At 31.2% G+C, this 11,279-nt stretch overlaps 1 non-coding gene across 1 annotated transcript; it reads left to right on the top strand.

Moving 5' to 3' along the window:
* Nucleotides 1–296: 296 nt before the first annotated feature.
* Nucleotides 297–403, top strand: LOC126032876 (U6 spliceosomal RNA). Its single transcript, XR_007504036.1, has one exon. It is a non-coding gene; the product is annotated as a U6 spliceosomal RNA (small nuclear RNA).
* Nucleotides 404–11,279: the final 10,876 nt, after the last annotated feature.

Raw genomic sequence — 11,279 nt, 5'->3', positions numbered from 1 at the left:
GCTGAGGCTCATTAACTAGAAAAAATGTACAGTCATGGTGTGGAGGGTCATGTTTTTCTACTGGTGCACTATACCCATGTCTTCAGAGTTGTGGGCTCTGCTCTCTAAACACTTCACAAAGAGCACTATAACTCACTGGTCTTTACTTTCTTTACTTTTAATCTTAACATATTATTTATCTCTAAGTATTTCCCTTATACTCTTACGAGGAGAGTGATTTTATTTTAAGTGGATACATCTATGTTTTCTGGTTAACTTTTCTAGACATTTTCCCCATTGATAAAAATTTTATGCTTGTGCTCGCTTCGGCAGCACATATACTAAAATTGGAACGATACAGAGAAGATTAGCATGGCCCCTGCGCAAGGATGACACGCAAATTCGTGAAGCGTTCCATATTTTTAAAAAAAAAGAAAAAAAAATTTTATGCTAAAATCCCCTATAATTATTTTCTTACATCAATATATCTATTAAACAAAATAATTTTTAATTATTTAAAAATTCTCAAATTCATTTAAGTTTTATTATTCAGGCATTGAGCCATATCTGGCAGCAGTTGAGGCTAGTCTGTTTATTATTTTTCAGAGATATTCATAACAATATTGATAATTCAAAAGAAGCACCTTAAAGCTGTACTACCGCTGACCTAGGTGGATATTTGCTGATGATTTCGACAACTTCTTTCAGAATTGACCCCTTAAACAATCTAAGGCAAGTTATTAAACTAGATGACATAGCCAAATAAATATTAAGAGACTCATTGCAATTCAGACATACACTGAATAATTGGTTTTCTAAACCATTTAACTTATTATAAGGAACTAGAAAGTAAAATAGTAACAGAATCAAAATTTAAGATAAGCATGGTAAAAGTAAAAATTAGACTGTTAGTAAATAAAATGGAACTCCCCTTAATATAATATGAGGTAAATTAAACCATAAATTGTATCCTGTCTCTCTTTCTCAGGAATATACACTATAAATCATTATCTAGCAGTGCCATATAGTGCAGATATTTACTATGAGTCTGTAGATCCCTTTTCATCGATTTATTAACCATCTGTTTATATGTAGTGAAATCCAGTATGCAACAATCATCACTATTAATACAGTTAAAATGGTACCAAGTCACTGACTCTCAGCCCTCTTTTTACTTAACAGTTGCTTATTTCTTGTGTTATTATTGTTAGTTAAAGGTTACAGAATAGGAGTTCAGATTTGTTTACTATAATTTCCTCCCCTGTTCTCCATAATAAACTTGTTTACCTCAGCTATTTCATGCTGATTGCAGCCTGTTGTCCATGACAGGGTTTCTTTTTCAGCTTCCATCTCTTCTTATGTCTTCAATTTTCCTTTCCTCTTCATCTTCACTCTATCTCTATCTTGTTTTATTTCTTCTATTGCTGTAGGAGTTATGTCCAAATTTCATGTCAGTATCTTGTATAGATTAATATAAGTTTTATTTATATATGTTTACTTATTAATGGAAGTTTTATTTTTATATGTTCATTTATTTACTTTTGTTGCATTAAATGTAAGCATGGCTCTTAATATTAATTTATCTATATCTTACCTCTGTCACAATAGAATTCTTATTAAAATAGTTTCAAAACATACTCTTTATGTATATCAGCTGATAGAATGTTTGAAAACAAAGCTAAATTTTCAAAAATTCAAACTGATTATATAAATGGCAGATTTAGCCTGTAAAATTGTTTTTTGGCATACAACCCTTTTGAATTAACATTTTGAAATTGGAAAAATTATTACAAATGTGCCATTTCTTTTCTTGACATATTAGACAGCCTGGCAACATTTGCCCAAGTATTAACAAAATAAGCTAGTTAATGTCTGCCTAACTTACATGAACAAGCAATCTTGTTTTCCACAATACTTACCAGTTCTAATTATGTTTCTAATTATTAGATAATAAAGATATCTATAATTTGTATTATATTGTGATGTTTGTATTTTTAAGATATATTCTTCTCTATATATCTATCCTTTTAAAGACCACAAAATAAATAGAAAAAGTGACCTTCTTTGACATTTATCTTCTCAACTTATGATTAATTGGGCTTGTGACCTTTATAGATGATTTGCAAAATTTAATTGTCATATATAGAAAATAATTAAGGAGCAATTCAATTGAGCTATACATTGACACTAGAAAATAGAAAATATTTTGCCAATAAATAAAATAATTATAATTATAACAAAATAAAAAATAAATAGCCAATAAAACTCAAATTATTATTTGTCCTTTAAATTGTGAAACTGTAAATAAAGCAAATTGTCATTGTTGTATAAATCTTTTATTTCTGTAGAATGATTGTACATAATAGCTTTGCTTTTAATTAACATTTCATTTGTATTCCTATTTATACACACATCTTATATTCTAATAACGAGTAATTTTATTTACACTTGAAAATACACTTGAAAAAAGTGCCATTTTTCGAAATAATATATTTGGCTGTTTTGATTATAACATAATTATTACCATTAACATATTTACAGGGTCTGTATACGTTTATTTAAAATTAAAACCTTAAAAAGAGAATATATAAGTTATTTAATATTTTAGTAAGATATATATCCTTTGACTTGTTTTGTGTTTATTAAAATAAACAGGGCATTATAGCAATTAGATTGATGAGATACTTTAGATTACAGTGACTGAAGGATAAAAGTGGAGTTTCAGTAAACATAATGGCCATGTAATCAATATTGATAATCCTGAAAATTAAATGACTAGATGTGGGCCAAGTCCTAGACTTGGTCCTAATATGCTTAGAATTTGAAATAAAAATTTCAGAATAGGGGCCGGTGAGGTGGCGATAGAGGTAAGGTGTTTGCCTTGCAAGCACTAGCCAAGGAAGGACCGCAGTTGGATCCCCCAGTATCCCATATGGTCCCCCCAAGCCAGGGGCAATCTGAGCACTTAGCCAGAGTAACCCCTAAGCATCAAATGAGTGTGGCCCGAAAAACCAAAAAAATATTCAGAATAATTTTTTTTATAAATTTTCATTTATAAAATTAAAGTAATATTAGTAACAATTTTGAAAGCATGTTGTGTATATTGTTTAATTAGTATATCACCGAGCTATTGCTTTTATTTCCCATTCAATTTAATCCATTAAAATGACTTTAAACATTAAGTATTTTCATTATACTCACTTTATAAGCAATTTTAATCATATAAAATACCATATAGTTGTCCCAGATAAATTATTAATAAATAGAAAGATAAATATTATGTGTTATTTTGTTTTTTAATAAAATATAGAGATTTATCTTAAATTTTATATCATAACCAAAACAATTGTATCTTTAACAGAAGACATGCATTCCAAACTGACAAAATAGTTATGTAACAATTATCTAGAAAATCTAAACATAAGTGTTATGCTTAGAGGAATTTACCCTTCTGTGGCTTTTTCAGACATATCTGATTGAGTGAGATTTTAAATTTGAATCTATTATAATCTATCTATACTATGTAATATTTATAACACTTATAAAAAATATGAAATGATAGATACTGTAAAATTCAGGTAATAAAATATATGACATGAGCTCTCTACAGAAGATAGAATTCATAGAGCCTGGGTTTATATTTGGGTATGGAACACTGAGGAAGTTATTTTCTCTTTGTTTAATTCTTCCTCAGTAGTGTAATGGGGATATTAGCATCATCATTTTGCTATATTACAAAGTAAAAGAGATAAATTATTAAATTTTTTGCATAGGCTCAAGCAGGTGTCTCAAATTCAATTTGCCTGGGGGCCGCAGGAGGCAAAAGTGGGGTAATCCTTGAGTGCAAAGTCAGTAGTAAGCCTCGAATATTAGGGTGTGTGGCCCAAACAACTAAAACAAAATAAAACAAAAAAAAGATTCCTCTAGGGCAGGGCCACAAAATGTTGTACAGACGGCTGTTTGTGGCCTGCTGCCGCGAGTTTGAGACCCCTGGTAGCCACTAGTAAATAATTCTATGTAGTGAACTCTGAGCAGCATTATTTGCTGCATCGATACACAGGATACAAAGCTATGTAATGAATAACTTTCAATTAAATTGGTGTTATGAATTAAATTATGTATTACAGCAATAATATAATAAATTCCAAGCACCCAGATAAAGAGAATGTTACCATTTTAGAAAGAAAGCCATTATAGATTTGGTTAACCTAGCTACATTTATACTGGATTAGGATAAACATTTAATTCATTATAGTTATTTTATTTCCAAACTAAGAAATTTACAAGTTGGGGACAGAGTGGTGGCCTAGTAGTAGGGTGTTTTGCCTTGAATGCAGCTGACTGCGATTTGATTCCTAATGTCATATATGCTCCCGCAAGCCAGGAAAGATTTCTGAGCTCATAGCCAGGAGTAACCCCTGAGCATCACCAGATGTGGCCCAAAATTTAAAAAAAAAGAAAAGAAATTTAAAAGTAACTATGTAAGCAAGAACACTATTGAAGAAGGCAATGGCCAATATGAGGCAGGAATATTGAGTCACGATTATTGCATGAGAGAGGCATTGATTTATTGAATGAATGTTGTCCATTCAGTGTCAGAAGTGTCAGAAGAATAAAAAATTTTCACAATTAATATGCAGATGACAATATAAAAGTATTTATTATTAAATATACTCCATGGAAACTTTTTACGTTTGTTTGGTTTTGAGCCACATCCTGCACTTTTCAGGACTTACTCCTGACTGCGATTTAGGGGACCATATGAAGATCAAGGCAGGAGTTTCTTCCAGGACTGTACTGTAGCTCCGGTGCCTTTTGGACCTGTCTAGACAAAAAAATCTAAATGATAAATTATAATTTTTTCTATACAATTATATATCCATTCAAATTGAATTTTTATTATACCACTTTTTCAGAATTAAATAACATGCGATAGTGATACAATTTACTCTCATGTTAACCTATATATTATTTATTTCACAAGTAGTATAAAATTAATATTCAGTATACTTGTTAAGCTTCATAATACTATAAGAATAACACATGTTTCTTTGATATTCTTATACATAAGTTAAATGGGAACAAGATACTCAGATGATTTTTAAAAATATCCTTTTAATATTCCTTTAAAATGGATTCATGAGATATAGTTATAAAGATGTTCACTATTGTGTTTAAGTCAGAGAATATTCAGAACTGACTTTTCTCCAGTGCACAATTCCTGCCACCAGCCCTCATATTCTCACCCTTATGCATGTCCCCTCGTTCCCCCAGCCACCCACTTTCCTGCCTCTATGGCAGATATATTTTTTTCTTTTTTTATCTCTCTTTCTCTTTTATGATAATTTAATTTGCAATATTGTTACTGAAAGACTATCATTAAGATTAAATCGATTTTATTTTTTAAATAAAGGAGTTGGAATTATGTTATTAATATTAAAACATGCCCATTGAAGAATAATAAGAGTTAAGAAAACCCACATATTCTGATTAGTTAAAAATACCACAATATTTATTGACATGACAATACTTTTTGAAATATGTAAAGATGAAAATAGTAAAGCAAAGTATACAGTTCCTTTTTAATTTACATGGTAAACTACCTGGCCTTAATGTGGGCTCATATTAAATCATACCAAAAATGTTGAAATAAGCATGGGAATACACAGAACTCCTAGAATAGATTTGGCATGGATAGTTTTAAAATCTATAGTTGATTATTAAAAGTGAGTGACCAATGCTATGAAGAAATCAAAATAATAAATTGGTACATAGTATGGGAAGCTTACAACATAGACTTATTCACACACACACACAAATAAAAATTTCTTTAATGGTAAATCTTAACTAATCAATATAACAACCATACATTGCTTCAAATAAATTAAGCATATTATATGCCATAAGTCCCACAGCAATATGTGGTAGTAATATTATCTTTAATATATGTACATAAGAAAAATGTTAAAATTAAATGAACAGTATGTGCATCATGCTATGTTACTCTTTGTGTTGACCAAGTGTCAGAGATATTAGCATTTTAATTTGGTAATCTGACAAAACACTGCATAATTTTATTTAATAGAAAACATTGATATTGTAGCGATAATGACTTTATATTTTTTTAGTTGTGTGTACGTGTATGTATTGGTCACACACAGCAATGTTCAGGGTTTATTTCTGAATGTGTACTCAAGAATTAGTCCTGCTGAGCTCGCTGAGCATATGGAGTGCAGACCATTTCCCAATAATCTAAGTAATCTACTAGCTATAGTATCCGTTTATGTCTTACTTTGTTGGGGGCGGGATCACACTCAGCATTGTGCAGAGGATCAGACCTGAGCCCTGGCAGTGTGTGAGAGTACGGGATATTGGAGATTGAACCAGGGTCAGTTATGAGCAAGGCAAGCATGCTATTCATGTACTATCTGGTGAACTATCACTCCAGCTGCTTTTATTTTTTTAAGAATAAAATATTTACTGAATTGCTACAATCATTCTTCTGTAGATAGGTTTTCTTACTCAATGCACAGAGACTTAACAAATAATCCATGTAATTATTTGTTACCATTTTGTGTTTGCACTAAAATATTATAGCAACTCAGTTCCTTTGATGTGAAGCATGCCTAAAACATTTTTTAAAGAGTCTTTGGTGGTGGTTTCTGCAAGCTTTGTTTTGTATATTTTTGTCTTTGGAGAACACCCAGCTAACCGCTAACTGCACAGCCTTCGATAATGGCTTTGGTTTCTCTGAAGTAAATCAATATTGCAAAGGTGACATTTGTTGGCCCTCATTTTAGCATTACATTCAGAATGAAGAAAAGAATGAAAAAATAAAATATTTTGCATTAATGTCTCTTCTACACCGAACATATTCCAAGAAAAACTTTGTTAAAACTCACCATCCAGATACTTTAATAGTGTATTTATTTTATTAGCACTTTATATATTTTACCTCTTAGCTATGCTCGAACTGATGAACTGGATGAATTGATGCCCTGAGCAATACAACTTATGTTGAAATAAAATAAAAATAATTGATAAGAATAAAATTATTATTATTGTGAGGCTGGAGAGATAGCATGGAGGTAAGGCATTTGCCTTTCATGCAGAAGGTCATTGGTTTGAATCCCGGCATCCCATATGGTCCCCTGAGCCTGCCAGTAGTGATTTCTGAGTGTGGAGCCAGGATTATCTCCTGAGCACTGCCGGGTGTGACCCAAAACCTTCCCCCCACAAAATATTATTGTTATTATTCTAGTATGATTATACAAAGGATGGGTATATAAAAATGAGTCAAAGAATAGAAAGAGTAAGATTGTACATTCAAAAAAATTCTTTTTAAACAAATACGTATATTTATTAATAGATAGTTATAGTATTTTTACATATAAGTGTTTATTCGATAAGTTTTACAAAAGTTCCCTAGAGTGTAAAGTAAATATATATTCTTGCAAATAGTGGAAAGAAATTTCTATTACTTGGAGCTATAAAAATTTGTCAACTACTCAGAAATCACAAAGTTCACAATATATCTTGAATTTTTTTTTTAGTTTGTTTCTTTGTTTGTTTGTTTTTCATCCACACCTGATGATGCTCAGGGGTTACTCCTGTCTCTGTGCTCAGAAATCACTCCTAGCTTGGGGGACCATGTGGAACTCAGGGGGATGGAACCGCATTCCATTCTAAGTTAGCATGTGCAAGGCTAATGCCTTACTGCTTGCACCACCGCTCCAGCCCTTGAAATTCTTAGTTTACTTTTATCTGTAATACTTTGACCTGATTAATAAAAGAAAATAATTAATTATAATTAGATGCTGCATTTTATAACTCCAATTTGCCCCAATCTTTGCTTTTGTATTGATGGTGCCATGCCTGGTGGGTGAATACAAGCTCTAATATTATTTTACTTTTCATATAATTTTCAAAACACTGCTTACTAAGGCAAACAACTGATTCTAAAAGAAATGTAAAACACGAATCAACAATATTTTTTATCTGCTGATATCTTATTATTTATTAATTCAGTAGGTAAGGTTGATTGGTCTGTAATCTTTAGTATAACTTGTCCCTAAGCTAGCCAATACTCGTGGCTCAGATTTCTTTTTTATTGCATCATACATTGAGCAAACTGCTTCCAGTTGTTTTATTTGTTTCTATTTCCTCATTACCCACAAACCTTGAAGATTAGATCCACGATGCCTTATTACACATTATATCATTGGAACATTCCTTTCCCAAAAGGGAAATATTTTGTTGTTAATATTCTGTTGTTAAAATGCATCCTCAGGGCTCTACAGTATTAAATATCTTACAGAAAACTCTACGGATCTATTATGTGTATGATATACTCCTAATAAAAAGAGAACATTGGTTATGACTATTATTTACTGATTTCTCAGATATTAGTCTCAATTTATAAATGTCTAGAAGAAAATACTCTTTGCATATTGAAAAAGTATATAGTACATTAAAATATATTAAATCGGCATGAGAAATTATTCTTGTATATTAATCAGAGAAAGAGGCTTTATGCTAAATTTAAATAGACTCATTTAGCTAAATATTAATATCATTACCACAAGAATAATAAATTATCTGTTATCTTTAATGACAGGGAAATGTGTTATTATAGTTAATCAAATATTTGGATTAATGCCATTGTGCATATCATGTTTTTAATATAAATGCAGCACATTAAAAATGCTGTTAAAATCATGCTGCAAAGAATTTAATGTCTGAGTCAGATAGCATCAAAGTGTTCATATAATAATTATTCTAAATAAATTCTAAATTTCTGGTTAATAGAGTCTTGATGTCTATGATGTTGGGTGAAAGTAAAGAGAAAGAAATGTCTTCACTTTCCAATTATAATATTAACATTTCAGAAATGTAATCATATTTGTCACACTCTTAAGGATTTCAATGAAATTAATTTATGCACTCATTCATCAAATATTTATTGAACATCAATGAGAGACTAATCAGTTGTGAAATAGCAATAAATACATGGGGGTATAAGTCACACTTCTGAAGAAAAAAAATGTCTAATGTGCAGTTTAAATAGGTAAAAATTTAGCTATCTGATAAAACCTTCTCTCAATGCCATATGCTATCATAGCAAGAATAGGGATGAGGGTAACAATTTTTTTTTACTTCTTTTATATATGTTATATATATATAATTTTCCATGATATTCTTTATACCTCACCTCATTTTTTTAAAATTTTTATTGTGACCAAAGTGCATTACAAAACTTTCACTGCATCATTTATGGTACATAGTGACAATGAATGAGGGGCATTCCCACCACCAGTGCTGTCCTCCTCTGCCCCATTCCCATTTCTCCTTCCTTTACCCTACAGAATGCTAGTGCAACTGGTCTCCACTTTACAGCTTGTTGTAGATTGAGCATCCATTATACTGTCATTGGAGATAAAAAAGGATAAGAAAAAAAGGAAGAAAAAAATTCGGTGACAACTACCAAAAAATAAAGAAGAGAGAGGAAAAAAGAAAAGAAAAATGAAAGAAAAAAATGGACCTGGCAAATAAAAATAAAAATAAATCTCTAAATAATAACCACAGAGTGAAAAAGAAAGAAAAGTGGAAGAAAGAAAAGAGAAGGAAAATAAAGTAAAAAACTAACAAATCAAAACAAAACAAGAAAAAGTATGGGTGCTGGACTGGCAGGGTTTGGCATTCCCCCCACTTTTTTTTTTCTTTTGAATAGGCACAGTAAGCATTGGAGAAGAAATGGAATTCCCGTGGCCTAAGAGATTCAGGATTTCTCCATCCTTGAAGTATGCCATCATGGGATCAACCCCTGGCTCCATATATACTCATTACCCCATCCCAAAGGCTTTTTTGTGACGCGAGGAAAGTTTCCTCTTGGTTGTGTGTGAGAAAATCAAGCAACTGTAGCCAGCGATCTTGATATTTGTGCAGGTTATATATAGGTCAGGGTCTAGGCTAGAGTGTTTATGGTTCCTCATTTTTTTAATGAAACTATATTTATTCAAGAACCTTGATTACAAACATGTTGTAGTTAGATTTCAGTCATATAAAGAACACCACCTTCTTTACCAGTGCAACATTCCCATCACCAATCTCCCCAATCTCCCTCCCCTCACCCTCCACCAGTATTTGAGACAGGCATTCTACTTAATATTGTCATGATATAGTTGTTACTGTAGTTATTTCTCTAAATGCACTCACCATTCTTTGTAGTGAGCTTCATATCGTGAGTCAGTCCTTCTAGCCCTCATTTCAATTATCTCTGTATTGTTTCTGGGCATCTCTATTGTCATCTCTATTGTCTCTGAGCTTCATTACAATAATGTCTTTTATTTTTCTTATAACTCATAAATGAGTGAAAACATTTAAAAAATTTGAAAAACTGAAAGTAATGACCAGAATAGCAAAGGCAGAATATAGAGAAACAGTGAATTATCATAGTTAACCGATTAATGTCACAAATTATAAAATCTTAAAGTTATTTTTATCTTAATCATGTCAAATTTCAAAATATAGCTGAATTATTTTTGTATAACTATCATTTTTGTATAACTATCATACATTGTGAAAGCAGTTGGTTGCTTTAGCCTTATAATACCTTGGCAAAATAAATATTTTAATTTTTGAAGAAAAAAAGAGTTAAATTTTGTTTTTTTCTTTATTAGTTCTACAGTTATTGGTGAGTATGGGTAAAATTGAAATTGATTTAGTCCTTTATATTAGACACAGTTCATTGAGTGTATTTTTAAAATAACATTTATTAACTAATGACTAACCAACAATACTAAGTTAATTCCAAGGGCCTTCCAGTAATTTGAAAACATTTGGCATTGTCCATATTTTGTTATTTTTTGGTTTGTCCGTATTATTTGGGCGGTGGGACACATTTCGTGACACTCAAGGGTTACTCCTGGCTATGCACTCAGAAATCGCTCCTGGCTCGAGGACCATATGGGACGTCTAGGGATTACTCCCTGTCCCCAGCTTGTTTCCCTGTTGTTATTTATTTATTGTTTTTTATCACAACAGGCAGCTTCCAAGGGTTACTCCTGTCTCTGCACTCAGGAATCACTCCTGGCAATCTCAGGCTACCAAATGTGATGTCAGGAATTGAGCCAGGGTTGCTACCTGCAAGACATGTGTCTGCCCTGTTCTGCTATCATTCCTGTCCTGAGTGTTATATATATATATATATATATATATATATATATATATATATATATATATTATATATATATATATATATATATATATATATATAGTTTTTGTTTTGTTTTATTTTTGGA

This window comes from Suncus etruscus, chromosome 16 (genome assembly GCF_024139225.1).
Source record: "Suncus etruscus isolate mSunEtr1 chromosome 16, mSunEtr1.pri.cur, whole genome shotgun sequence".
Lineage (NCBI taxonomy): Eukaryota > Metazoa > Chordata > Mammalia > Eulipotyphla > Soricidae > Suncus > Suncus etruscus.
This window is presented reverse-complemented; position numbering and strand designations above follow the sequence as displayed.